Source organism: Canis lupus, chromosome 37 (assembly GCF_048164855.1).
Source record: "Canis lupus baileyi chromosome 37, mCanLup2.hap1, whole genome shotgun sequence".
Classification (NCBI taxonomy): domain Eukaryota; kingdom Metazoa; phylum Chordata; class Mammalia; order Carnivora; family Canidae; genus Canis; species Canis lupus.
In genome coordinates this window covers 12,071,481-12,098,850 of record NC_132874.1, presented here as the reverse complement: position 1 = coordinate 12,098,850, position 27,370 = coordinate 12,071,481, and the positions used below count along the sequence as shown (strand labels likewise).

The following is a 27,370-nucleotide window of genomic DNA, read 5'->3' as shown; positions in this document are numbered from 1 at the left end:
ATCACAATATTTTTAATTTATGATAGGTTTATCTGGAGTAACCCCATCTTAGTTGAGGAAGATCTGTATAGGCAGAAGGAAGAAAGTCAAGGACATTATCTAGCAAAGTAGATAGTTTCAAGCAAGATCACCATCCTTTGGGAGAAGGCAGGAGATCTAAAATGCAGATTACCTCTCTAGAGGTGACTTGGTAATTCCGGATTGACTGGTTAAAGGTCATACTCCCAGGAAAGGGAGAAACTGCAATTAGGACAGGAATCAAGTCTTGGTTTGCTGATGTGGGGTTTAGCACAAGTGACTCCATTTTGAATCTTTTTCTTCCTACCTTCCTTCCTTCCTTCCTTCCTTCCTTCCTTCCTTCCTTCCTTCCTCCTTTTTAAAATTTTATTTATTCATGAAAGACACAGAGAGAGAGGCAGAGACATAGATAGAGGGAGAAGCAGGCTTCACGTGGGAAGTCCAATGCAGGACTTGATCCCAGGACTCCAGAATCACACCCTGAGCCAAAGGCAGATGCTCAACCACTGAGCCACTCAGGCGTCCCTGTTGTTTCCTTTTTTATTTTTTATTTTTTGGGGGGTGTTATTTATTAATGAGAGACAGAGAGAGAGAGAGAGAGAGAGAGAGAGAGAGGCAGAGACACAGGCAGAGGGAGAAGCAGGCTCCATGCAGGGAGCCCAATGTGGGACTCGATCCCAGGTCTCCAGGATCAGGCCCTGGGCCAAAAGTGGCGCTAAACCGCTGAGCCAGCCGGGCTGCCCTGTTGTTTCCTTTTTAATAGAGGTTAGCAGGAGGAGGATAGTAAGGTTCTACAGATTTGAGTCTGGCCCCTTCTCCATTGATGAGAGTTTCTTGTAATTTGGCATCATTCTTCTCTTCCTGGTACAGACAGGGAGATAGGCTACAAATGGAGATTTCCCTTATAAATGTAAATTTTTAGGGACACCTGGGTGGCTCAGCAGTTGAGCCCCAGCCTTTGGCCCAGGATCAAGTCCCACATCAGGCTCCCTGCATGGAGCTTACTTCTCTCTCTGCATGTGTCTCTGCATCTCGCTCTCTCTCTGTGTCTGTCATGAATAAATAAATAAAATCTTAAAAAATAATGAAATAACTAAATGTGAATTTCTCTCATAAAAGGGAAATTCTACTATTTTTAGAATATCTCCTATTTCTGCTTTTTCTCAAAAATAATCAGCTTAAAGTAACCCTTACGCCAAAAAGGCATATTTTGAGGTAGCATATTCTGGTGCCCTTCACTGGCATTTTTATTTTTGTATATTCAAGAAAGTAGGAGGGGACCAAAAGGCTTACAGTATACAAGAGGGAAGAGTGGAATGAGATGAGGTCAAAGTTAAGCAGTGATTTATTGGCAGAGTGTGGATTACTCCAACTGAAAGGGAAAGCCAGTATAGGATCCCTTAGCTTAGGTTCCCTGAAAAAGCAGAGCCTGAGTTAAAAAAATATGCTCATGTAGTTTATTTGGAATGATCTCAGGAAAGAGGAGAGATCAAGAGATCAAGACAGGGGAGGAGGAAAAAGCAATGTGTAAGGTTTGCACTTACAAAGGAAGCAGTAGGGCTTCATCCTCTGCTTCCTGAGAAGTATAAAGGAAGCCTCTCAGAATTCTTGACCTGATGGACTATAGGTGAGACTGTTTAATCCTGGCCTCAGGTTTTATGGTGTCTGCAAAGGTGGAGGAGTCCCCAGGCTGGAAGCAAAGATCCCCTAAACCCAGATGTGCACAGCAGGTGGCTGCTGTGTGATGAATGGCCTTGAAGCCCACCTGGGGCTGTCCACCCCAGCCACAGCTTAACTCAGAAGTGACTAAGAAGTGAGGATGCATCAGATACTGTATCAGATATACTGTATCTGTATACTGATACTACCAATACAGATAGTTTAGGTCCTGGAGACCCTAAACTCACAGAGTTTTAGGCAGAGCAATAAGGAGGTCCAATTGTATTTTAATAAGATCATTCTGGCTGCAACTTGGAGATTAGGTTTGAGGATGGCAAGAAAGGCAATGGAGACCAACAAAGAAACTATTGGGGTGGGGTGGTCCTGGTGAGAAGGTGATGATATCAAAAGCTGACTTCCTAACATTATCTGTTGACCAGGCAAAACTGAGTTTATTACCTTCTCCAGTAAAGCAGAACAAAATGTTGGCAGTGTCTTGGATGGAAAAAGGCAAATAGAACTTCATTGAGAATTTTAAGTTTGCTTAAGGGGAGGTTTTTAAGTGTAGGGGCTTGATTAGAATCTCATAAAGTAAAAAAAAAAAAAATCAGATAAAGTGGCTCAATGAGTGGCTCAGTGGTTGAATGTCTGCCTTCGACTCAGGGCATAATCCTGGAGTCCCAGGATTGAGTCCCGCATTGGACTCCCTGTGGGGAGCCAGCTTCTCCTTGTGCCTATGTCTCTGCCTCTCTCTCTGTGTCTCTCATGAAAAAATAAATGAGGGATCCCTGGGTGGCGCAGCAGTTTGGCGCCTGCCTTTGCCCCAGGGCGCGATCCTGGAGACCCGGAATCGAATCCCACGTCGGGCTCCCGGTGCATGGAGCCTGCTTCTCCCTCTGCCTTTGTCTCTGCCTCTCTCTCTTTCTCTGTGTGACTATCATAAATAAATAAAAATTAAAAAATAAATAAATAAAATATTTTTTAAAAACTCAGATAAAGATAAAAATCATGATATAACAGTTTAGGATTGTTGGAACTAGCAAGAGGAGGTTTTTTTGTTGTTTGTGTGTGTGTGTGTGTGTGTGTGTGTGTGTGTTTTAAGATTTTATTTTTAAGTAATCTCCACATCCAACCTGGGACTCAAACTTAAAACCATGAGATCAAGAGTCACACTCTATCGACTGAGCCAGCCAGGTGCTGAATTTTAAGGCAAGGAGTTCAAAGAACTTTGAGGCATAAAATGTCTGTTGATGCTTTATATTGAAGTTTTGATGGATCTTTCTGGAAGTTCCTGTAAGAAACAATGAAGTTATTTGCCTGGGCAAGTATCTCCTGGAAGAGTAAAATTTTATTCATGTGGACATCTCTGGGAATCATGTCCTTGGGATATTTCTGTATGAGGGTAAATGCTTTCCCTTCTTTAAGTCTTGTTCCAAAGAGATAGCCCTGAGGATGGAGAGAAGTAAATAGATTCTGAATATATTTAAGAGGCAGGAAATACAGGGCTTCTTGTTGTATCAGACATGTGAGATGCATAGAAGAATCAACAACACCTAGAAATCTCACTAAGAAAAGGTTGGGCTAAAGGCATAAATTTGGGTATCATTAGGACACAATTATCATTTAAAGCTGATGGAATGCAGTAAAGTTGCCTACTGAGAGCTTCCATCTCCCAGTGTCTATATATCATTAGAAAGATAAAAGAAGAGGCTCCAGCAACCAATCCTGGGTGTTTCCAATATTCAGAGGACAGGTATCATGTCAAGTCAGAATGTATTTAGTGGCAAACAGCAGAAAAATACTGGTAGAGTATCTAAAACAGACACAGGTATATTCTTACATAACATGGAGTCTGGAGCTGAGCAACCCAAGGATGGTACAGCTGATTAGTTATACTTTGGGGGACCCAAGTTCTTTTATCTTCCTCTTCTGCCATCTTTGCCTATAGGTCTCCATCCTTGAGCTTGGCTTCATGGTCATAAGATGGTAGTTGCACCTTTGGGCATGCAGCCACAGTTCAGGTAGAAAGGAGGAGTGGCATGGGGCAAATCGGCCCCTTTTTTCTCAAGAAATGAAAGCTGTCTCTGAAGCCATTACTCAATCGACTTCTTCGTTGGCCAAAACGATGACACATATCTACCTCTAACACCAAGTGAGTCCAGGAAAGTAAGTATTTTTAGCTATGTATTTTGCTGCCCTGAATAACACTAGGGGTTTTATTCGTACAGAAGAAGGTGGGAATGGCTATTGCATAAACAGCTGGTAATATGTGCCACCAGCAGATAAGAAGGACCCATGAGGGATCCCTGGGTGGCTCAGCGGTTTGGCGCCTGCCTTTGGCCCAGGGCCTGACCCTGGAGTCCTGAGATCGAGTCCCACGTTGGGCTCCCGGCATGGAGCCTGCTTCTCCCTCCTCCTGTGTCTCTGCCTCTCTCTCTCTATCTCTTGCGAATAAATAAATAAAATCTTAAAAAAAAAAAAAAAAGTTTGTCTTGAAAGGGGTAGTCGAGAGAGGAGAAAAAGGAATAGGGGTGCTTGGGTGGCTCAGTGGTTGAGAGCCTGCCTTCAGCTCAGGGCATGATCCTGGGGTCCTGGGATGGAGTCCCACATTGGGTTCCCCACAGGTAGCCTACTTCTCCCTCTGCCTATGTCTCTGCCCCTCTCTGTATTTCTCATGAATAAATAAAATCTTAAAAAAAATAAAAAAGAAAGAAAAAGGAATTAAAAGGGAGGGATGTTTTAGGATGGAAACTATTGTCATCTGTGTCACTAAATTGTTTTGAGGAAACATATATTAAATAACTTTGATATCTATCTTAAAACATTAAGGTTCAGGGTATTAAAAGTCCATTTCTTCCCAGAGCTATATAGCATGGTGCCTACTATGTGATCTTAAGCCAGTTACTTAACCTCTCTGAATCTGTCTGCTCCTAAGTAAAATGGGACAATCATGGCTACCTTGAAAGCTGCGAAATAGATGCATGTAAAGTGCCTATTATGGTGCCTGGCACATAGTAAATCATCAAAAAGTGAGACTAACATCCTTCCTGCATGCCAGATAGAATTTATATATCAAGGGTCTAAATGAAATTCTTAAGAGATAGTGTACATAGCAAATGCTTAATAACATTTATAATTTCCTCTGAGCCAAAGCGCAGGAAGACAGCCAAACCCCATATAGCCATGCTGCAGAACCCATACAACCCCAGTTACTTCTTGTTTCCCTGTTTGTAACTCCGCAGAAAATCCTGTACCTGCTTGTCTCTCTGAGGCTCAAAGTATAGCCAGAGGGCTGAGCAGCAGCTGAGCATCTGCCTTCTCCTTGAAATTCAGGGTCAGCAGGAGGACAGACCCACAAGAACACTCAGAAGGGGAGATAGATCTTTGCAAGGCAGACAGAAGAACAAATATTAAGCAAGAAAACGTGTACATGTATGCGACTGAAAAGTTACATATCACCAGAGCTCCCATGGTAAGGGCAAGCTAACTTTATCTTGTTATTACTTTGTAATAATAATTATTACTTTACAATAATAATTATGAGTTTCACCTTTATTTGGCTTAGTTCTTTGGCTGAAACTGGATGTGGGGAGAGGAGTTGATCAGGGTAGGAGATTCAGAAGCAGTCTGTAGAGTGAAATGAAGGATTCTAATTTCTGTCTCCTGCACACCATACTGAAGGATTCTCCTTGCTTTGATTGCTCTGCTAGAATTCCAGAGCATCGGTGAAGATGCCTCTGGCTTCTGGGGCTAAGAGAAGGGATCAGGGTCCTTTGTGCTGCCTTACCATGTGCTAATGCTGGGCACAGCCACAGAAGGATCCTGAGCCCTGGACTCACACTGCATGGGTGCCATTTGTGGCTCTGCTCTTGAGGTACCCAGTGACCTCAGGCAAGTTTCTTAACCTTCCAGAGCCTTAGTCTTCGCCAGTAAATGGAAGTAATAAAACCTACATCACAGTTTCGTTGTGAAGGCTACATTAAATCACATCTCTAAGGCCTGGGTCAGTGCCCAGCATGTAGTTGGCACTCAGATATTTCTTCCCTTCTGAGCCCTTACCCTGGATGTCATCTGCTCCCCTCTGCAGCACAGATGTGCCCCCCCACCCCACCCCCCAGGCCTAGGGGTGGGACACCAGTTAGCATATCTTCCTGTGTTCCTGGGAGCAGAAACTGGGAGGGAGTTTCACTTGGAAAGAAAATGAGAGGTAGGGGGTTGGCACCTGACTGGCTCATTTGGTGGAGCATGTGACCTTTGATCTCAGGGATGGATAAATAAAATCTTTAAAAAAATAAAAACACACTAGAAAATTCTTTTTATTTTTTATTTTTTAATTTTTTAAAAAAGATTTTATTTATATATTCATGAGAGACACACAGAGAGAGGCAGAGACTTAGGCAGAGGGAGAGCAGGCTCCCTGCAGGGAGCCCAATGCAGGACTCTATCCTAGGACCCCCGGGATCACAACCTGAGCTAAAGGCAGACACTCAACCGCTGAGCCACCCAGGCGCCCCTAGAAAATTCCTTTTATGAAACTCTAGACAAAGACATTGGAGTTTTTCCTAGATGAATGGTAGCAACTCATGAAGGGAAGACAGAGGAAGAAGAGGAGAAAGAGGAAGAACAGGAGGAACAGATGACAAGAGGGGAACCAGAAGGGCTGAGGAGAGGAACCCTGGGAACCGCACTTCTCTGAAGATGGGCCTGATCTGAGCTACGGGGATGGAGGATCCCTAAGAACTGACATCACACTCTCCCCCAAGAGTGGGTGAACTACCACCAAGCACATCCTCATGGCTGCTCAACTGGGAATGGTGAAGTCAGAGCACCTTCATTGCAAAAAAAAAAAAAAAAAAAAAGAAGAAGAAGAAGAAGAAGAAAAGAAAAAAGCCAACCTATCAGAAAGGAAGGAAAGCATGTCCTGCCAAGACATGGTGGGAGAACAGCCAACTCTTTACTGTCTGGTCTTCTGTTACCCTCAGTAAGAAAATCGTTTTATTAATGACAAGAGCAATACAAACCTATGCTTACCCAGGGCTTAGCACTTGACATGCGTTGTCTTAATTTTCACAGCAGCCACGGCTCATTGGTAATGTTATTGGACCCATTTTACAGATGACAAACTTACGGTTTTCTAGTTTTTAGTTTCACTAAAGGTAAGCAGTTTGCCTAAGACTGTGCAGTCAAGCAGTGGCATGGTCTTCATTTGAACCCAGGTCCTCTGAATCCCCAAAGTCTGACCTCTAAGCACACAACCTATTGCCCATGTGCCAGGTGGTCCTCTATTTGTACTTAGACACCCCTCTCACTGAGCACCAGCGGGACTGGTGAACTTGGGAACCCTCCAGAGCCCACACTCAGCTTGAGTTCTGTTGCAGTAGAAAGAACACAGGCCTAAAAGCCAAAAGCCCTAGGTGCGAGCCTCAATTCTGTAGGAGTGTTCCTGAGCAGGTCTCCATAAATCTTATCAATCTTGTTTTTTCCCCTTATCTTTGAACTGAGGGGATAAGCAAGATGATCTCTAAGATTCTTCCAGCTATGTAGTCCTAGAAGTTATTCGTTAGAGAGGGTGAAAAAGTCCCAAACAATTCCAGGCTAAATCAGGACAAGGCATATAGCCCAAGTGCCTTTTTTCACTCCTTAAAAAACAAAAGTTCTTTAAGGAGTGAAAAAAGCGCAAATAACATCACTGCAGAATATCAAATCAATTCAGATTGTTAATGGAGAGTCATAAAGGGGGAGTTTATTTTTTCATGATTAGAAGGCTTTTTCCAGGCAAGAGCCTGGATCTGGCTATCTCATCGGCTGCAGCCAGACCTCTCTCCCTTAGAATACATTCATTTCCCGCTTTATACACAGAAAGGCCTCACATGCCCAAACCTGAAATCCTCCTAGTGTAGATGTGCTTTGGGTCTACAGAGGCTATTATGCCCTCTTTCATGAAATGAATCATGATTAATAATAGCCGGAGGGTGAGGAATTACAGTCATGCCTTATTACTGAAGATGCGTCTTCCCCTGCCTGGCTGATGATGACAGCAATGACGAAGCATTTCATCAACTGGAAACGAGCCTCAGCCTCAGACTTTCACCCGCGCATCCCCAGAGAAAGGCTGCTGGAAGGTGGTTGGAAGCGCAAAAGCAGCACAGCCCAGTTAGTCAACTTGCGTTGGCTGGTCCACCTCCTACAAACGCATGATTCAGCTGTTGGCCCCCAAAAAACCATCTTTTTTTTTTTTTTTTTTTAAAGAGGGAATCCAAAAATTAGTAACTGGTCTAGGAAAAGAAATCAAATTTCCTTTCGAACAGACAAGTATCAGCAGAACGAATAAAATAACACTAATTCTTGGCTAAGTTATTTCACCTCCTGGGACCTTACACCACCAAATACTCAATAAAAACCATTTCCAGAGAGAGGTAGATACAGAAGGGAGGCTTGGTGGCAACTAGCTTTTCACTTTGGCTTAAGTTCTGAAACTACCTTGATTACTTCTTAGGTCATAACCCAGTCTCAAATCTAAACACGGGGGAAGAGAGTCCATACTCGCAGGGGCACAGGAATCTAAAGTATACGAAAGAACAAATGGATTGAGTTCGCATCACTCACTTATCATCCCTTCAGCCCCCCTCTCTTCCTCTCGGTTTGAGAACTAATGTTTTTGTCACCACATGTGCAAATGAGGGTTTTTCAATTCGGGAGGCAGGTTTAGTTTGACCCCTCTGCTAACTGTAAGCAGTGGGTTGTTAAAAGCTAATAAGCATATGCACATTTATTCTGAGAACAAATAGCTCTGGGGTATGAAGCGGGATGAACCACAATGAAAGTAAAATATTAAGTACTTAACATTTTACCATAAAAAGTTGTCTCTTGTCAATCGGGTGTGATTTGATGTCTGATGATTTGATCCAGCTTCAGTTCTGTTCTGCTGCAGAATTTAGCATCCCACCCCCCACCCTCCTTTGCCCACCTTTCCTCAAGGGGTCTTTTCCACGTCTGTAAATGACTCTGAGCCCCCGCCCCCCAACACAGAATAAAGGAAGTCTTTTTTAGGTTTAATTACAACATTTTCAAATGGTAAATGATTTTGTTTGCATCTGAAGGAGAAACTCAAAGAATTGGTGACAGGAAGGGGAAGTTCTTAAAATCCCCCCACCCCCACCCCCGCCAAATATCCTGACAATATAAACCCAAAGGAAGGGGAAATCTCCAAGATTAGCAAAGGTAAATAAACAATAAACAAAATACAGTAAACATCAGTTTGCAGTGTCTACAAGCATCAAATCACTGTGCTGCACACAGGACATTATTGTGGGTCAATTATGCTTCCATAAAAAAAAAGATGGAAGATGGCAGCACAATCTGTGACAGAGGAAATAAACTTTGTTGTGCACACACATACACACACACACAAATACAACAAAAAACCCTCCAAAATACCTAGTTTCATGAGAAGCAGCACATTATCCAAAAAGAAAAATATCGGGATGCCTGGGAGGCTCAGTGGTTGGGGGTCTGCCTTCGGCTCAGGGTGTGATCCTGGAGTCTCGGGATCGGATCCTGCATCAGGCTCCCTGCATGCTTTTCCCTCTGCCTATGTCTCTGCCTCTCTCTGTGTCTCTCATGAATAAATAAATAAAATCTTAAAAAACAAAAACAAAAATATTCACAACCCCCATTTTTTCCCTTCTTCCTCCTTTCTCTCTTGTAGGTTCTCTCCTTTTGCCCACAGGTAGAGCCTGGGACTGCTTTCAGAAAAAAACAATGGTTATCAAGGCACTTGGGAAGCTCAGTTGGTTAAGTACCTGACGTTAGATCTCAGCTTGAGTCTGATCTCAGTCAGGATCGTGAGTTCAAGCTTTGCACCAGTATGGAGCCTAGTAAAAAAATAAATAATAAAAATAAAATAATTAAGGAAAGAAAAAACAATAGTTACCTAAATTCTAAACTATTCTTGTCATCCTCAACCTTCCCAAAGAAGTCATCTCCTTACCTGCCCCACCCTTAGGCTCTAATTTCTGTCCTGCTGTGTTTTTAGTTCTTCATAGGACTGTTTCCAAGACTGAAATGAACTATCCTTCTCTGAAATGTTTCTACTGTTGACAAGTGTCATCTCTGTACTCCTTGCCTCTCTGTTCCACCCTTCAGGTAAAAGGTGGAGAGAGAGCAGGAGGAGGGGGAGAGTCAGAGGGAGAAGTAGATGCCCTGCTGAGCATGGAGTCCCACTCAGGCCTCATCCCAGGACCCTGAGATCTTGAGCAGAAACCAAGAGTTGGATGCTTAACCGACTGAGCCACCCAGGCATTCCAATGAGTCATCTTTGATTCCTCTTTTCTCTCAGTCCCCCAACAGCCAATCCATTGTTGGGTCCAGTTGTCTCAGCCACCAGAATACACTCTGACTCATAATCTGTGCACTTCTTGCCATTCCTGTTGTTATTGTCCCCATGTAAGCTACCATCCCCTTTGGCCTGGTTACCGAATTCCGTGCTGATACTTTTCCCTTTCATCCAGTTTTTGACGGATGGTGGAAGTGGTCTTTTATTTTTTATTTATTTTTTTTTAAAGAAGACTATTTTTTTTAAAGATTTATTTATTTATTCAGTCAGAGAGAGCGAGAGAGAGGCAAAGACACAGGCAGAGGGAGAAGCAGGCTCCATACAGGAAGCCCGATGTGGGACTTGATCCCGGGTCTCCAGGATCACACCCCGGGCTGCAGGCGGCGCTAAACCCGCTGCGCCACCAGGGCTGCCCCGAAGTGGTCTTTTAAAAACATAGGTCAGATGATGTTAATCCTCTGAGTACAATTTTCCCGTGACTTCCCAGAGCATTTGTTAAAGTAACCAGATTGGGCCCAAGATGAAGTTGCTCCTACTACACATCAGCAAACCAAAACTTAACTGTTCCTATGCATGGCTCCCAGAAAAGGAAGACCTGGGTCAATCAGTGCTTGTCTGCTCTGTACGAGTGACCTCACCCAGCTCCAAGACTTCCTTTTGCTCTCTATAAGGAAAACAATCTTGCTTTAACCAATCAGCCAATCCCGAGTATAATTCCTTATTTCTGCTCATTTTGATCTAAAAAGTCTTCTCCAATTGTACAACTCCTTGGAGTTCCTTCATATCTGCTAGATTGATTGTGGACAGATTCATGGATTGCTGAATCAAGCCAATAAGATGTTTAAGATGTACTCAGTTGAATTTTTGTTCCCTAACATATTTAAGGTACAAATTTACCTCTTCCTCCCTTCTCCCTTGCTGATAAACTCCAGTTGTCTGAACCTCCTTTCTGCCTGTAGTGGCCCAAGTGCCTGTATTTGCACTTGCCACTCCTAGGACCAGCTTTTCTGATTTCCCATACCTGGGACCTTCCTGCAGGTCTTGGCCAAAGTGTCGCTTTCTTGGGAAGACCTTCTCTGACTCTATCCCAATTCTCACACATTACTCTCTTCATTTTCTTCATTGAAGCCATATCTTATTGTTGGTCTTCTTCCCCAGCATATAAGCTCTACCACTGTAGAGTCCTTGTCTTCCAGGTGGATTGCTATAAACCCAGGCCCTAGAACAAGTGCCTCCCATGTTTTAGGTGCCTAGGCTGATTTAAAAAACAGAACAAAAAACAATGGGGTGCCTGGGTGGCTCAGTTGGCTGAGCATCTGCTTTCTGCTGTGGTCGTGATCCTGATCCCCACATTGAGCTCTCTACTCAGCAGGGAGTCTGCTTGTCCCTCTCCCTCTCCTGTGTTCTCCCTCTCTCTCTCTCTCTCAAATAAATTTTAAAAAGTTTTAAAAAGTTAATTGATTAATCAAACAATCAGAGGCTCTAATCCAAGCTCCAGAGCTGAGCTCTTTGGTTAAATGGATAGTCTTTGGTTCCAACCAAGGAGCCTCTCTGGCCTCTGTGGGGAGGTGAGTTGGGCAGAGAGGTGGGGCAAACTACCACTACTGCCAATCGGTAGCCCTATCCATGAGTCCCCAAAGTACTTTTGCTTGGTGTGATAGAACAGAAAGCAGCAGAAAGCCCAATAAGCCCCTCAACATGGTCTCCTGGAATCAAAGACTCCCTGGATGAAGTGGTATTTCCTGGGAGAAGGAAGCTGATGGATGACAGGGTGAGCTTAAGAAAGAGGAAGGAGATGTGGTATAAGCATGCAAAGGCCTCTGGAAGACTAGATGGGGTGATGACCATTAAGCTGAAGATGTAAGGAGTGGGTCTGCACTGTTTTAAAGGAAGTTGACTTGGGCAGCCCTGGTGGCTCAGCGGTTTAGTGCTGCCTTCGGCCCGGGGTGTGATCCTGGAGACCTGGGATCGAGTCCCACGTTGGGCTCCCTGCATGGAGCCTGCTTGTCCCTCTGCCTGTGTCTCTGCCTCTGTGTGTGTGTGTGTGTCTCTCTCATGAATTAATAAATAAAATCTTTAAAAAAAAAATAAAATAAAGGAAGTTGACTTTATCTGAAGAGCAGGACATGTTTTAGCTACCTACTGCTATGTAACCATGCCAAACCTTAGTGGCTTGAAACAACACCACTCATTTATTTATCTGCTTCTGATTCTGAGATTTGGACAGGGCTTGACCGGGATGTATCTCCTTTCCTCCCTGTGGTGCAGGCCAGGGTGGTGTCTCCAGGGTGGACTGGAGAATCCACCATCCCTAGGACTAGAATGTTCCCATGGCCTTAGTTGCATATTTGGTGCTGCAGATATGCAGCAGGAGGGCGACTGGTCCTCTGTCTCTTTATCTAGTCCCTTATCATCTGGTAACCTGGCCCAAGCTTCTGTCCACAGCAGCTGATCCCCAAGAGAAGGAAATCAGAAGCTGGGCTCTTACCCAGCAGGCTTAGAAATCCCAGAATATTACTTCTACCACATTCAATTCACATTCAATATCACTTCTAGTACATTCTGTTGGTAAAAGCAAATTGTAAGGCCCAGATTTAAGAGAAAGGAAGTAGATTCCACCTCTATGAGATTTCCATTCATATGAGGATTAAAGTAACTGCTGGTGGCCACCTTTACAGACAGCCCACCTCAGGGCAGAACCACGTTTGCCGATTGGGAGGACTAATCTCTCTTCACTGCAGAGAATGGCCTGGAGTGAGGCAGAAATGAGGGTAGGAAGGCCAGTTTGGAGGGTGTCATCGAGGAATAGATGAGAACTGAAGGGCTAGGCTAGAGGTAAAGATGGAGAGAAGTGAAGGGGTCTCTACAAGGGAAGAATCAGGTCAACGGCAGTTGGGATCAAGAGAAGAATGAAGAGAGGAGTTAAGAATAACACCAGAGGGTCACCTGGGTGGCACAGTTGGTCAAGCATCTGGCTTTTGGTTTTGGCTCAGGGCATGATCTCAAGGTTATGAGATTAAGCCCTGAGTTAGGCTCCGTGCTTAGCACAAAGTTGGCTTGAGATTCTGTCCCTGCCTGTCTTGACCCCTTGGACACTCTCTCTCAAAATAAGTAAATAAATCTTAAAAAAAAAAAAAAAAAAAATAACACCAGGGCTCTTTGCTGATCTCAGAGTAGCTCCCCTTACCCCTGTCAAAATCCAGCTTAAGGAAGTCGTTCTGATTCCTAGAAAGCTTCCTCTTAGCAGAGCTCCGTTCCTGCTAAGGAAGTCACTCGGGTAGGATTATTTTGACTTCAAGAAATTAGTTAAGAGGCACCTGGGTGGCTCAGTCAGTTGAGCGTCTGCCTTCGGCTCAGGTCATGATCCTGAAGTCCTGGGATAGAGCCCCACACTGGGCTCCCTACACAGCTGGGAACCTGCTTCTCCTTCTCCCTTTGCCTCTGTGCATGCTCAATCTCTCTCTCTCTCTCTCTCTCTCTCTCTGTCTCTGTCAAATTAAATAAAATCATTAAAAATAAACAGAGGGGCACCTGGGTGGCTCAGTGTTTGAGCATCTGCCTTGGGCTCAGGGTGTGATCCCGGGATCGAGTCCCACGTTGGGCTCTCTGCATGGAGCCTGCTTCTCCCTCTGCCTGTGTCTCTGCCTCTCCCTGTGTCTCTCATGAATAAATAAATAAAATTAAAAAAAAATCACAGTTAAATGTATTGTGTTTGAAGAGGCTAGTCAGGGATACTCTGCATATTTGTGAGAGTCTAAGAGGCAGCACGGCTGGTAGCTTGAAAGATTTTTGGTAGCTTGAAAGATTTTTTCGGGAGGCAGATAGGTCAGCTGGCCCCACTCTAGCTGGCTCTGCTCTAGCCACCCCCCCCCCCCCAACACACACACACGTCCCCTGCACCACCCAAGAATGGAGAGAAGCCAGGGTCAGTCAGGCTGTTCTGTCCTGCCTTGACCCCACACCTTGGGGCTTTCTCCACTTCAGTGATCAGGAGAGTCAGGCTGACCTATTTTCTGTCTGACAGGTAGCGTCAGCCACCAGCCGGAGTAGGATTCTGAAATACTTGAGGTAAGTGAATGTCTAGGAGGCTGTGGAAAGCCTCCTGTCCCTGGAGAGAGGAAGAATCTGTGTCTGTTTTGAAAGCTTTTTCTTTAGGATGCTGAGCCAGGATGGTCCAGGATGAGAGACCTGTGATTCTAGTCAGACAGGTCCATCGGGAAGCCCCGATTCTTGGAGTAAGGACTTCTCAGAAAAACAAAACTCTAGCCAATCGAGGTTCCCAAGCCTCCCTTTACCTGCGGCCAGAGATAACAAGAATGAAACAGCCTCTCTCCATGCACCTCCTCACCTTGGCTCTAGGCACTTAAAATCTGGAGCAACTCAGTTGTCTATTGATTCCTGAGGCTCTTGGGTAGTTTGAGGTTATAAAAATAGATGCACCTAGATCTTGTGCAAGATACAAAACTGGGCTTTTTTTTTTTTTCCTCTAAGCACTGAAACTAAGTTTTAAGGGAAAAAGGAACAACTACAGAAACCAAACAGGGCAGCTGGAGAGAGAAAACTTAACGTGTCCCCAAACTGAAATAATCATCTTTTCCCCACCCCTAATTTCCCCTCCAAAAACCGGTTTCCCCTCCTAACTTCCTTTTTCTCCCAACAGTAACAGCACTCTCTGTGCTGCCCAAGCTTAAAAAACTGAGGTGTGTTTGTTTATCTCTTTTTTTAAAGTAATGTCTATACCCAGTGTGGGGCTCAAACAACCCCGAGATCAAGAGTTGCATGCTCTTCTGACGGAGCTGGCCAGATGCCCGTTTGTTTTTTATCTTGACCATTCCCTGTCCATTGTCCATAGAACCATTGTCACCAAGTCTTGCTTGTCTACTCCAAGACTTTGTGACATTGCCATAGTTTTCCTCTCCTCCCCAGGGTCTAGCCTTTCACCCTTCACCCCTCTACATTCCCTCCTCTCAACCCCCATCAGAGTGCCCCCTTCAAACTGCTGTCCTGGTGTGTCACACTCTCTAACAGCTGCTGCTGCTGCTGCTGCTGCTTCTTTTTTTAGGATTTTATTTCTTTATTTGACTGGGAGAGAGAACATAAGCAGAACTGCAGGGAGAAGGAGGGGGAGAAGCAGGCTTCCCGCTGAGCAAGGATCCCAATGTGGGACTCGAATCCCAGGACCCCGAGATCATGACCTGAGCCGAAGGTTGACACTCAACCAACTGAACCACCCAGGTGCCCCTCTCTAACAGCTTCTAACTTTCTCTCTCTCTTTTTTTAAAATATTTTACTTTTAAGTAATCTCTACACCCAATGCAAGGCTCCAACTCATCACCCTGAGATCATGAGTCATGTGCTCTACTGACTGAGCCAACCAGGCACCCCAAAGATTTCCTTTTACTCCTAAACTTTTTTCTTTTCTTTATTATTTGCTTTATTGAGATATGACTTACATACCAGACGATTCAGAGAGTACAATTCCATGAATTTTAGTATATTCACAGAATTTTACAATCATCACCAGTATCTAATTCCAGAACATTTTTAATATCCCTACATGGCAGTCACTATCCGTTTCCATTCTCCCCATCCCCCAGCAACCACTAATCTATTTCTTTCTCTAGGGATTTATCTATCTCTGGACATTTCATGTAAGTGGGATCCTATGACAGGTGGCCTTTGTGACTGGCTTGTCTCATTTAGTTTAATATTTTCAAGGTTCATACAGGTGGCAGCATATATCAGTACTTCATTTCTTATTTTTAAATTTTATTTAAATTCAATTAATTAACATATAGTATATTATTGGTTTCAGACATAGAGGTCAGCAATTCATCAGTCTTTTTTTTTTTTTTTTTTAAGATTTTGTATTTATTTATTCATGAGAGACACCGAGAGGAGAGAGAGAGAGAGAGGCAGAGACACAGGCAGAGGGAGAAGCAGGATCCATGCAGGGAGCCTGACGTGGGACTCAATCCCGGGTCTCCAGGATCATGCCCTGGGCTGCAGGCAGCCTAAACCGCTAAGCCACCCCGGCTGACCAGTCTTTTTTTTTTTTTTTTTTTTTAAGATTTTACTTATTCATGAGAGACACAGAGAGAGAGAGGCAGAGACATAGGCAGAGGGAGAAGCAGACTCAATCCCAGATCCCCAGGATCACGACCTGAGCCAAGGCAGACATGCTCAACCACTGAGCCACCCAGACATCCCTCATCAATCTTTTTTCTCATCAATCTTATATCACACCCAGTGCTCATTTCATCACATACCCTCCTTCATGCCTGTCACCCAGTTACCCCATCCCCCCACCCCTCTCCCCTTCAGCAACCCTTAGTTTGTTTCCTATGATTAAAAGTCTCTTATGGTTTGTCTCCCTCTCTGATTTTGTCTTGCTTCATTTTTTCCTCTCTTCCCCTATGATCCTCTGTTTTATTTTCTTAAATTTTGCATATGAATGAGATCATATGATAATTGTCTTTCTCTGATTGATTTATTTCACTTAGCATAATACCTTCTAGTTCTACCCACATCATTGCAAATGGCAAGATTTTTTTTTTGATGGCTGAGTAGTAGTCCACTGTATATGTATACCACATTATCTTCTTTATCCATTCATCTGTCGATGGACACCTGGGCTCTTTCCATAGTTTGACTATTGTGGACATTGCTGCTACAAACTCCTAAATGTTTATCTTTTTATTTATCTATTTATTTTTAAGTAGGCTCCACACCCAACATGGGGCTTGAACTCACAGCATGGAGATTGAGTCACCTGCTCTACCGACTGAGCCAGCCAGGCGCCCCCCTTACAGCTTCTAAATAAGCCCTAAGCTTCCCTTCTCTAAATCCCTAAAGATCAAGCTCCTGCCCATTTCCCCAGGACTTACCTTGGGTCAGGTGCTACTGTCCACCTCTGCAAACGCTTACCAATCTGTTTGCAGTTCCTGCAACGCCCACTGCATGCTCTGTCCCTCTGGCTTCATCTTGGTCCCCCAACTTCTGCAGCTGGCTAACTCCACTTAGTCCTTCAACTTGTACTATCAGGTGTCCCCACCTCCTGAAAGCCTTCCCTGATAGCTCAGCCTGGGCATCCCCAACTCTTCCATGGTTAGTATGCATGGGCACTGTGTTAGAATAGTCTGTCTCCCATCACCAGACAGTGAGCTCCTTCAGGGAAGAGCCCTCTCCCTGTCACACAGGATATCAGAGTGAGCACCCATAAGTGGATTTGGATGTCTAAGTCTGTTGCAAGAGCCCCTCGAGCATTTTTGTTTTCCTTCACGCCTCCAATTCTTTCTGCACAAGGATCTCCGTCTACTCTATTCATTATCTGCCCTGCCCTCAAAGCAACAAAACAAAACAAAGCAACACTTAGGGGGAAAGTTCTAAGTGAAGCTGGCAGGCATGGCTCTGCAGATGCTAACATACACTCCATTCTCTACTCCACCCATTTCCCCCTTTGGAGGCTTCTCTGTAGCAGGGCTCTTGGACCCCAGACTTCCGGAATACTTAGGAATTTATAGATCAGAGCTACAGGCCACCCAGTCCCTTTGTTCTACCTTCCTCTTTCCACATCTCTCACGCCTTTTGGAAATTCCTGCTTGAGCCCTGCCCCTCTGAAACGGCAGGATCTCTCCCTCTGTTCCAAATCCTCTGGCATTTATTAATCAAATCTACATCTTTCTTTATACTTAACCATGGGCCACCTTGTGCTGTTATTTAATTTTTTCTGGAGGACATATTTTTATTCCAAGTAAATTATTAGGAGCAAAGGTAATTTCTTACGTGACTTTTTATTCCCTTCCATATCAATATCAGACACATTACAGGCCCTTAATATATATTTAACAAATCATGGAGAAATACAAAATCCAGGGACCACAAGGAATGCGGTCAGCTTTTACTTTAACATATCTTCGAGAGTAGGGACAGAAGTGGAAGCAAGGTTTCTGGTTATGGGGCTTGCATCCTAATGAAAGGAGCTAAGACCATCACAAATAAATATCTATTAACACAAGCAATTTTAAAAAGAAGGGGATCCCTGGGTAGCTCAGCGGTTTCGTGCCTGCCTTTGGCCCAGGGCGCAATCCCGGAGTCCCGGGATCGAGGGCCGCGTCAGGCTCCTGGCATGGAGCCTGCTTCTCCCTCTGCCTGTCTCTCTCCTCTCATAAATAAATAAAAATAAATCTTAAAAAAAGAAAAAAGAAAAAGAAAACAAACATGGGGCACCAGGGTAGCTCAGTGGTTGAGGGTCTGCCTTCAGCTCAGATTGTGATCCTGGGGTCCTGAGATTGAGTCCTGTATCGAGCTCCCTGTGGGGAGCCTGCTTCTCCCTCTGCCTATGTCTCTGCCTCTCTCTGTGTCTCTCACAAATAAGTAAATAAAATCTTAAAACAAAACAACCCAAAAACAAGAGTTGTAAAGAGAGTTATTTATACAGAGATTTACTTGCTTATCTGGGAAATCTAAGTCCAGATTGGAGCTGGCAGGCCAAAGTCTGTTCCTGTGCCTTTCTATTTTCCGCATCACTCTCCCAACCTCTTCTGACCAAAACAATCCAGACCAGAGGTTCTCAAACCTGGCTGAGCATCAGGATTCCCTAGAGGGATAGCTGCAAAGCTGGGCACCGCCCCCCAATTTCTGGTCAGTCTGATTCCAGCTCATTCTGACCCTTCTGGTCCAGGAAAGAGCACGTGGAGAACCCCTGCACTGGGCCATTTTGGAACCTAATTGCGGACACAACTGAACATTGTCCTTTGGTACTTTTCCCCTGTGTGCCTGTCTTTTTTTTTTTTTTTTTTCCCAGCAGACTGCAATCTACCACAGGGCAGGGACTATTTCATCATTGTTTTTTGAACTTCCTCAAATCGTAGCACAGTGTTATACCCTGAGTATAAATCGATACATCTATGGAAGTTTGGGGGAGGAAGGAAAACCAGATCCTTAACAGACAAAAATCAAAAGAAAATATTTGCATTCTTTCAAGTCTTGAATGCAAAAGAAAATATTTGCATTCTTTCAAGTCTTGGCTAAATTAAAGGAAATAAATATTCCCAGGATTCATCCTAGTACCTCCCAAGTAAATGTTTCCCTAAGTGGGACTGGATGATTTTCAAATGGGAAGAATCATCCGTGAGAGCTACACCTCATGACTGTCCATTCATTCATTCATTCGTCCCAACCCCACAACAATCTGTATCAGTGTAAACGTGATTGAGCAGCACCACGCAGGATTTATCATATTTGTGACAGGAAAAGCAATCAGTTTGGCAGGGAACAAATGATATTACAGGACCCAAAGGTGAGTAATTGGCCCTAATGACTTGGATATAAATTTGAATTTGCATCGTGGAGGCTATATAAACATCTACTGTATAACTTGAATACCTGGCGCTTTTGGGGGGCCAGTGGGGTGGGAGGGGAGGGGCATTCGGTAAGAGAGGGTATTGTTGTCAGCTGCCCCCTCGCAGCTGGTGCTAGTCCCACTTTCTTCTCCTTCCTGACTTGAATGACAGTAGGTTAAAGAAACTGCTGAAGCACAGACAATGTGCGGAGAAAGTAGCAATTCACAGCCTATTAACCTTGGATTTTGGAAGTTGTGCCACTCCCATGATTCTCCACTGCAGCTGGCTTTAAAATCACAGCCTGGAGAGATTGGCCTCCATGTCTCCATGTCAGCCAAAGCACCGAGACTCGTGCTTTTGGCCGAGACTGGCAAGAACTGGAAGAATTTCCTGGGAGTCCTTGGAAAGGTAAGTCAATTGGAAGAAAGACTCCTTTGTGGACCAGAGAGAGCCCGCACATATGATGGTGGCTGCTGACGTCTGGGATTTATGTCCTGTCTTCCCTCTCCCGCATTCAGAGGAATGGGTACAAGGAGAACAGTCTCTGGTCCATAGACATTCATGGGATGTCATTCTTGAAATTTTCATTGAGGGTTTGTTCTGCCCTTCATTTGGATATGCAGTCAAGAATGTAACAAGGTGGGGCAGCCCTGGTGGCAGAGTGGTTTAGCAGGGCCTGCAGCCTGGGGTGCGATCCTGGAGACCTGGGATTGAGTCCCATGTCAGGTTCCCTGCATGGAGCCTGCTTCTCCCTCTGCCTATGTCTCTGCCTCTTTCCCTCTCTCTCTCTGTGTCTCTATGAATAAATAAACAAAATCTTTAATTAAAAAAAAAAAGAATGTAACAAGGTGGGGGGCACCTGGGTGGCTCAGTGTTGGAGAATCTGCCTTTGGCTCAGGTTGTGATCCCGGGGTCCTGGGATCAAGTCCTGCATCAGGCTCCCCACAGGGAGCCTGCTTCCCCCTCTGCCTATGTCTCTGCCTCTCTGTGTCTCTCATGACTAAATAAATAAATAAAGCTTAAAGAGAGAGAGAGAGAGAGAGAGAGAATGGAATAAGAGCTTTGCCTTCATGAAACTTTCATTCTTGAATGTCCTTCTAAGCTGGGTCGACCAGCCTTGATGGTCTGTGTAGCACTGAAGGGTTTTCCAGCATGTGGACTCTCTGTGTTAATATCAGGAAAGTCTTGGACAAACCAAAAAGTGGACTCTTACCTGGATCCCACATTTCCTGGTCATGGCTATCATACATGAATTTTGGCTCCAGAACCCCTTCATGCTTCAATCTACTGAGTTGCGCTGTTGAAAATGGTAGCCACTAGTGGTAGCCACATATGGCTTTGTGCTCTGGAAATATGAGATGTTGAGAGAAAAGTTAGATAGAAACCACAAAAGCTGGGGTTTAGAAGGAGGGAGAGCTGTACTCTTGATTGTCGTAGAGTAGCTTTTGTAGGAAGGACAGTAAGGGGATTAAAAGCATTTTTTTTTTAAGATTTTATTTATTTATTCATGAGACAGAGAGGGAGAGGTAGAAACATAGGCAGAGGGAGAAGCAGGCTCCATGCAGGGAGCCCAATGTGGGACTTGGTCCCAGGACTCCAGGATCACGCCCTGGGCCAAAGGCAGACACCAAACCACTGAGCCACCCAGGCGTCCCTACTTTTTAAAAATATTTAAAAAATAACATAAAAGAAATAAAAACAGGGCAGCCTGGGTGGCTCAGCAGTTTAGCGCCGCCTTCAGCCCAGGGCGTGATCCTGGAAACCGGTGATCCAGTCCCATGTCGGGCTCCCTGCATGGAGCCTGCTTCTCCCTCTGCCTGTGTCTCTGCCTTTCTCTCAGTGTCTCTCATGAATAAATAAATAAAATCTTAAAAAAAAAAGATTTTAAAAAAGTAATCTCTATACCCAATGTGAGGCTTAAACTCACAACACTGAGGTCAGAGTCCCATGTTTCACCAACTGAGCCAGGTGCCCGCAAAGTGTTTTATTTTTAAATCACTTTCGAAGTAGCACGAAGCAAAGAGGAAATGTGAAGAAAGTGGTAGTTTGGAGTTGGTGAATTTCTAGCTGAGGAATCAGAGTATAGGAATGGCAAACGAAGAGTCCCTTGGGCTGGTCTTTAGCGTGAAGGTGTTGACAGAAGGGTGGCAAAGCACCTGTTCTGCTTACTTGATGCCAGGCCTAGTGAGAGTCTTGTGGGTCATTATACACATTTTTAATGACTTAGGGCACAATCTCAGGTTTTGAGGAAAGGAATGGTTGTGTGTATTTTAGGATAGCAGACCATAGTGTGTAGAATGGTGGCTGGGTTACTTAGATGTTAGATATGAGGAGTCTGTTTGTAAAAGTTTCTACTAAAGTCATTTTCCAAAAGAACGCATTTAAAGTTTTCTAATGAGAAGTTAGGAAAAGATAATTGTGCAGAATCTGTTTCATAGTCAAAATTTCAGGAATGTATCTGTATCACCTGCTAAAGGATATCATCTACAATGATACCTGTGTTTCTTTCTTTCTTTTTTTTAATACCTGTGTTTCTTTACTGCTTTCCTTTCCGTTGGTTTTTATACTTCCAATATTTTTCCCTCATCAAAATCCATATTAGAGCATGTGATGCCTTCTTCATTTTATTGAAATGTAAGCTGAGATATAAAAGGTATTTTTTTAAAGATTTTATTTATTTATTCATGAGAGACACAGGGAGAGAGAGAGAGGCAGAGGCACAGGCAGAGGGAGAAGCAGGCTCCCTGTAGGGGGAGCCAGATATGGGACTCCATCCTGGGACCCCAGGATTACACCCTGGACTGAAGGCAGGCGCTAAACCGCTGAGCCACCCAGGCATCCCATAAAAGTTATTTTTAATACAGTGTACCTTCCAGAAAAGTATAAGTAGAAAGAACAAAAACTGGCTATAAAGCAGGACTCACCTAAAAGAAATTGCTGGCATTCATTTACTTTCTCTTTCTGGGTTCCTTAAATCCCTACTTCTGCAAACACTTGTTTCTTTCCCCAAATAGCTAACGTTGGGCTAAGCTTCCCCAGGCAGAACCTGACTTTGACTCTGTATCTGGTACAGACTACCCTCTTGTCATTGAGTCTAACCAGAGTACAAGAGGTTCTAGAATTTAGATGCTAGTTCATACAGAACCAGATGCTGTCAGGTGTCAGTAAGCAACACATTTCTGGTCACTTTATTATGCCTGGTCCATAGGGAATAATTGTGATCCTGGGGACATGAAAAGCCAGGGATCTTTCTAGAGGACTAAATGAGGAAATCCATTTTTGAAAGCTCTGGATGATGCATGATAGAAGGCCAGAGGGGCATCATGTAAGCCAGTATTTCTCAAAACTGTACAGAACAATCTTTACAGCAGAAGAAACACCCAGAGTGCTTGTTCAAATGCAAATTCCTAAACCCCACTCTGTACCTATTAAAGAAGAATTCTAGGCTAGTGGCCAGGAATCTGTATTTCAAGCAAGTGCCCTAAAGATTCTTGCCTATTCTAAAGGTAAGAGCCTTACATACATTATCGACACTTCCTCATTTTGTTTCCTTAGACCTTGCTAGAAGAGTCTGGCTTGCTAATCTCTAATACTTAATTCATGCTAATGTATTAATGATTAATAATGGTTTTAAAACTCTTTCGTAGAACTTTCATTTAAAAATAGATCCCTAGATCTTGGAGTGCCTTGTCCCAAAGGGATAAATTTTCTTTCCTTTTCAAGAATGATATTCTAATAGTAGAACTCTAACTATGCAAGCCAGTTAACTACCTAAAGGGCAGGAAATGATCTGTGATCAACCTTGACCACAGGTTTGAGAAAGGAGATATTTTATTAAGTGCCTCTCTTCACCTAGATAATAATTTGGGCTGTAGATAAATAACAATTACTTTGGGGGATGTGAAGGCCATACACATTGGGCTTTGCAAATTATGTCAACTATTATAAAAATTTAAATTGTGCTTAAATAATATTCTATTACAGTACAAACCCATTTACTAAACCAGCAAAATCAAATATTTTGGCTGTTTCTTCACTTAAAAATTGGCGTAGGAAAAGAACATTTTTAGGCAGAGAAAGTAATTCTATCTTTTGAAACTCTTTTTTCCTATTCTTTAGCAGATAAAAAGCCCTACAAAAGCCAACGGATGGTGCTAGTTCTTAGGATGAAAAGTAGAAACCTAGCATGAAAGCTGGAGAGGAACAATGTAGTTTTCTTAAGTCCTTGTTCCGGCTGTAAATATTGGACCTGTCTTTGGGCCACAATACTGAAAAGTGAGAAGCTTCATCTCTTAGCCCTCCCCCACCGCACTCCCCACACTCATGTCCCCCAGAAAGACAATTTTGCTCATTCATGTCTCATGGGAAGTGTGTGAGAATAAATCCACATCGTTAACCTATCCCTGTTACTAGAAAAACAACTCAATATCAGATCCTTATGGCCACTGGCCAGTTTTATTTCCTATATCAAAAGTTTAATTTGCAACAATATTAGTTTGCTGGTACTGCCATTACAAAGTAGCAAAGACCTGGTACTTAAACAACAGAAATTTGTTTCACCATGATTCTGGAAGCTTAAACTCCAAGACCAGGGGCATCTGGGTGGCTCAGATGGTTAAGCATCTGCCTTCAGTTCAAGTCAGTTCATCTCAGGGTCCTGGGATCAAGCCTCATAGCATGCTCAGCAGGGAGTCTGCTTCTCCCTCTCCCTCTGCCTCTTTCCTCCACTATTGTTCACTCTCCCTCTCTCTAATGAATAAAATCTTAAAAAAAAAAAAAAAAAAGTCCAAGACCACAGTGTCAGCAGATTTGGTATCTTCAGAAACCTCTTGTTGGCTTGTAAGATGGCTGCCTTCTCTCCTTCCCCTCATGGTCTTCCCTCTTTTGTGTTTCTGTCCAAATTTCCTCTTTTATAAGGATCCCAGTAATATTGGATTAGGGCTCACCCCAATGACCTCATTTTAATTTAGTTACGTCTTTCAAGACCCTACTTCCAAGTACAAACACATTCTGAAGTACTGGGGGGTGGTGCTTCGACACTTTAATTTTTAGGAGGAGGGGTGACACCATTCAGTCCATAATAGCAGCAGACAAATACTGTTTGTCAGGTGAATGTATCTATACTGGTCTTGAGTTTTAGGCTTATCATATGAAAATGTCTGGGCATGTTCCATTACTGAAGTATTTCAGTAATTTCTCATTGCGTCCTCTCTTCTTTGGACATTTTGTAAGACAAGTGCTGGCTGGAAAGCAAAATGGAGATCTTTTAAATGCCACTTGTCAAACAGTTTCACTTCCTCTGTAATTGCAAATACTTGGTGGGAGCTGACCTATTTGAAAGAGCACTCCAGATGCAGAGAATTATTTGTGAACAAAATGATAATTGGCACAGTGCCAAATTCCATTCATTTATTTAAGAAGCAATTTCTCTACTATGTGATAGATACTTTGCTAGGTAAGTGCTAGGTACTTTGTAAGTGTAAGGAATGTGATTCTGATCATCCATGTCTGACACCTGGGAAAGTCTGGCACAGCTGCAGGCATGTAGACGTGGCTGAGAAATCTCTAAGGATTGACTCTGTAGTAACTTCAGAAAGCCTCGCTCCTTCCTCCTGGTTTGAGAGAATCCCAGGGGACTCAGTTTGGATCCTAGGTTGCTTAAGAGTTATGGATTCCCCCAGCGACTGGGACCCTAGTCTCATCTTCAAAGATACTGATCCACACAGAGGGTCCATAGCATAAGCTGTGACTATAGTTTGTCTCCTTCCTCTCTCCCTCTCTAGGTTTCTGGTAAGGGTGTCTGTTTATATACTATGAGTCTAAGAACACTGCATAAACCATGTCCGTAGTTTATGCACTAAGAATTTACTGCTGTGCTAAAAATTTACAACGACATTAACCATGTATAAAATTGGCGTGATTGCAGATTAACAAGATTAATATTGTTTGGTATATAATCATAGAATGTTAAATTTGGAAGGGTCTTTCGGGCACATCTAGGTCAGTTCCTTTTTTCACAAAAGAAGTGAGGCCTACCCAAATGACTGGTCCAAGGTCACAAAAAGCTGAAACTAAACCTCATGCCTTCGGATTCCCAGCATAACCTTGCCATTAAGCCATCCTGTGTTAAACAATCACACTAGTTTTATAATTTTTCTCTTTGTATCTGTATATCTAGAATCATAAATGCCCCAAATTCTCTAGATTCTAGACACTGTTTGGAAGCCCTTACTCCCTTATCTTATGCACATGCACACAAAATGACAGCATTTTGTAATAACAGAGGCCAGAGCCTGGTAATCCGGCTTCCTTTGCCTTGTCTCAAGTTTTCTGGATTTCCCTTATGGTCAGTCCCCCCACCCCACCTCCTGCGCCTTGTCCTGCTTTTCCTATGTGAGGACTGTTGGGCTCAAGGCAACAGAAGCTCTACATTGCTAGCTCAGGAGGCCTGCAAGGATTCATGGAATGGAGAGTGCAGAGAGAGGGGAGCACTATAAGTACTCTATGGATGAATAAATGAACCAATGGAAGAACAAACAAATGAAAGTTAGAAGGGAAGGGGAAAAAAAGGTGAGGGGGCTGACTTTCTAGGTCCTTGGCACCTGTGAGCATCAGGGCTGAGGGATGGGTAAAACAGGGTTTGGAGCAAAAGAATTTGGGACTGTGTCTGCAACCTGCTGTCAGGCTCAAGACCAGAGCAGTTCCTGGCTAACCCTCAGTTGAGTAGAGCCTGGGGATCCCCCCTTTCTACCTGCTAATGTGTGTGTATGTATCTTCTTTGACATTTCTTTCACAAGGGACAAAATTCTTAGTGCTTTGCCCAACATGCATGCTTTGAGGATAGGGTCTGTGTTTAATTTTGCATCCTTAATAAATGTTCAACAAATGTTTTTTTTTTTTTCAATGAAGTTTTGACAATGAGGAAGACAAACATCTGGAAATTAATAATCCACTAAGTTTCAGTGACAGGGTAACTGCTGATGTCTGAATGTTTTTGTATTTTCCTGTGTGTGGAGGATCAGAAAGGGAGATGGTGCTGGGTTTCTGTGAAGACGTAGGGGAATCTGGAGTTTTAGAGACATTAAGGTTTTGCAAGAAAGAAAGAAAGAAAGAAAGGAAGAAAGAAAGAAAGAAAGAAAGAAAGAAAGAAAGAAAGAAAGAAAGAAAGAAAAGAAAAGAAAGAAAAGAAAGAGAGAGAGAAAGAGAGAGAGAAAGAAAGAAGAAAGAAAGAAAGAAAGAAAGAAAGAAAGAAAGAAAGAAAGAAAGAAAGAAAAGATATGAGCTTGGCAGATGTTACAGTTTTGCAAGAGATAAGCTGTGTTTTTGTTGAGCAGCACATGGATGCATAGGAGCTGTGGGCAGAAGTGTCTGATAGGAAGATCAACCAGCATCTTGGTGTGCATCATGTCTGCGGAAAATGTAAACTTTGGAAGTGGGTTTGAATGAGTGTAGCTCCAGGTGAGGAAATGAAGCATTCTTAGGCTCTTGATTGGGGAGAGGGTACTCTTCTCCTGCCGGACCACTAGCATGGCCCTGACAGATTGAAGAACTAGTGACTTTTCTGTGGCGGGGGTAATCACTGTTGTTTTTTTTTGCAGCCCAGATTGTTTCTCTTCCTCTCCTTCTGCTAAGCACCTCTGCCCTACCCTCACGTTCATGGTGGGGAAGGAGGGTTTTCTTTAGGGCTATCTTCATAGAGAGGCTGTGAAGGAAATGCAAAGAGAGAAAGAGAAGGAAGGAGGGAGGGTAGGAAGACAGACATTATTTGTTTGTAGCTCTTGTAGTAGTAGTTTGAAACTACTACCCTGGGTTTCCCGGCTAGGTGAACCAAAACCCTCTTCCCCTGATTTTTCTGATAGCCATTTATTTTCTTTCTTTTTATTATTTATTTATTTATTAAAAAAAAAAAAAGACTTTATTCATGAGAGGCAGAGAGAGAGAGAGAAGCAGAGACACAGGCAGAGGGAGAAGCAGGCTCCATGCAGGAAGCCCAACATGGGACTTGATCCCTGGT

At 43.5% G+C, this 27,370-nt stretch overlaps 1 long non-coding RNA gene across 2 annotated transcripts in view; it reads left to right on the top strand.

Annotated features, from left to right (window-relative positions):
- The window catches only part of LOC140626039 (uncharacterized), a 49,968-nt gene extending 34,198 nt beyond the window's left edge, over window positions 1–15,770 (top strand). The window contains exons 4-6 of one of the 2 annotated variants that reach the window (XR_012025285.1): window positions 3,626–3,843; window positions 4,920–5,149; window positions 14,037–15,770. This is a non-coding gene — a long non-coding RNA (uncharacterized lncRNA). Of the gene's footprint in view, window positions 1–3,625; window positions 3,844–4,919; window positions 5,150–9,385; window positions 10,379–14,036 lie in introns of those variants that run through there. The other variant, XR_012025284.1, reaches the window with a different exon arrangement.
- Window positions 15,771–27,370: the final 11,600 nt, after the last annotated feature.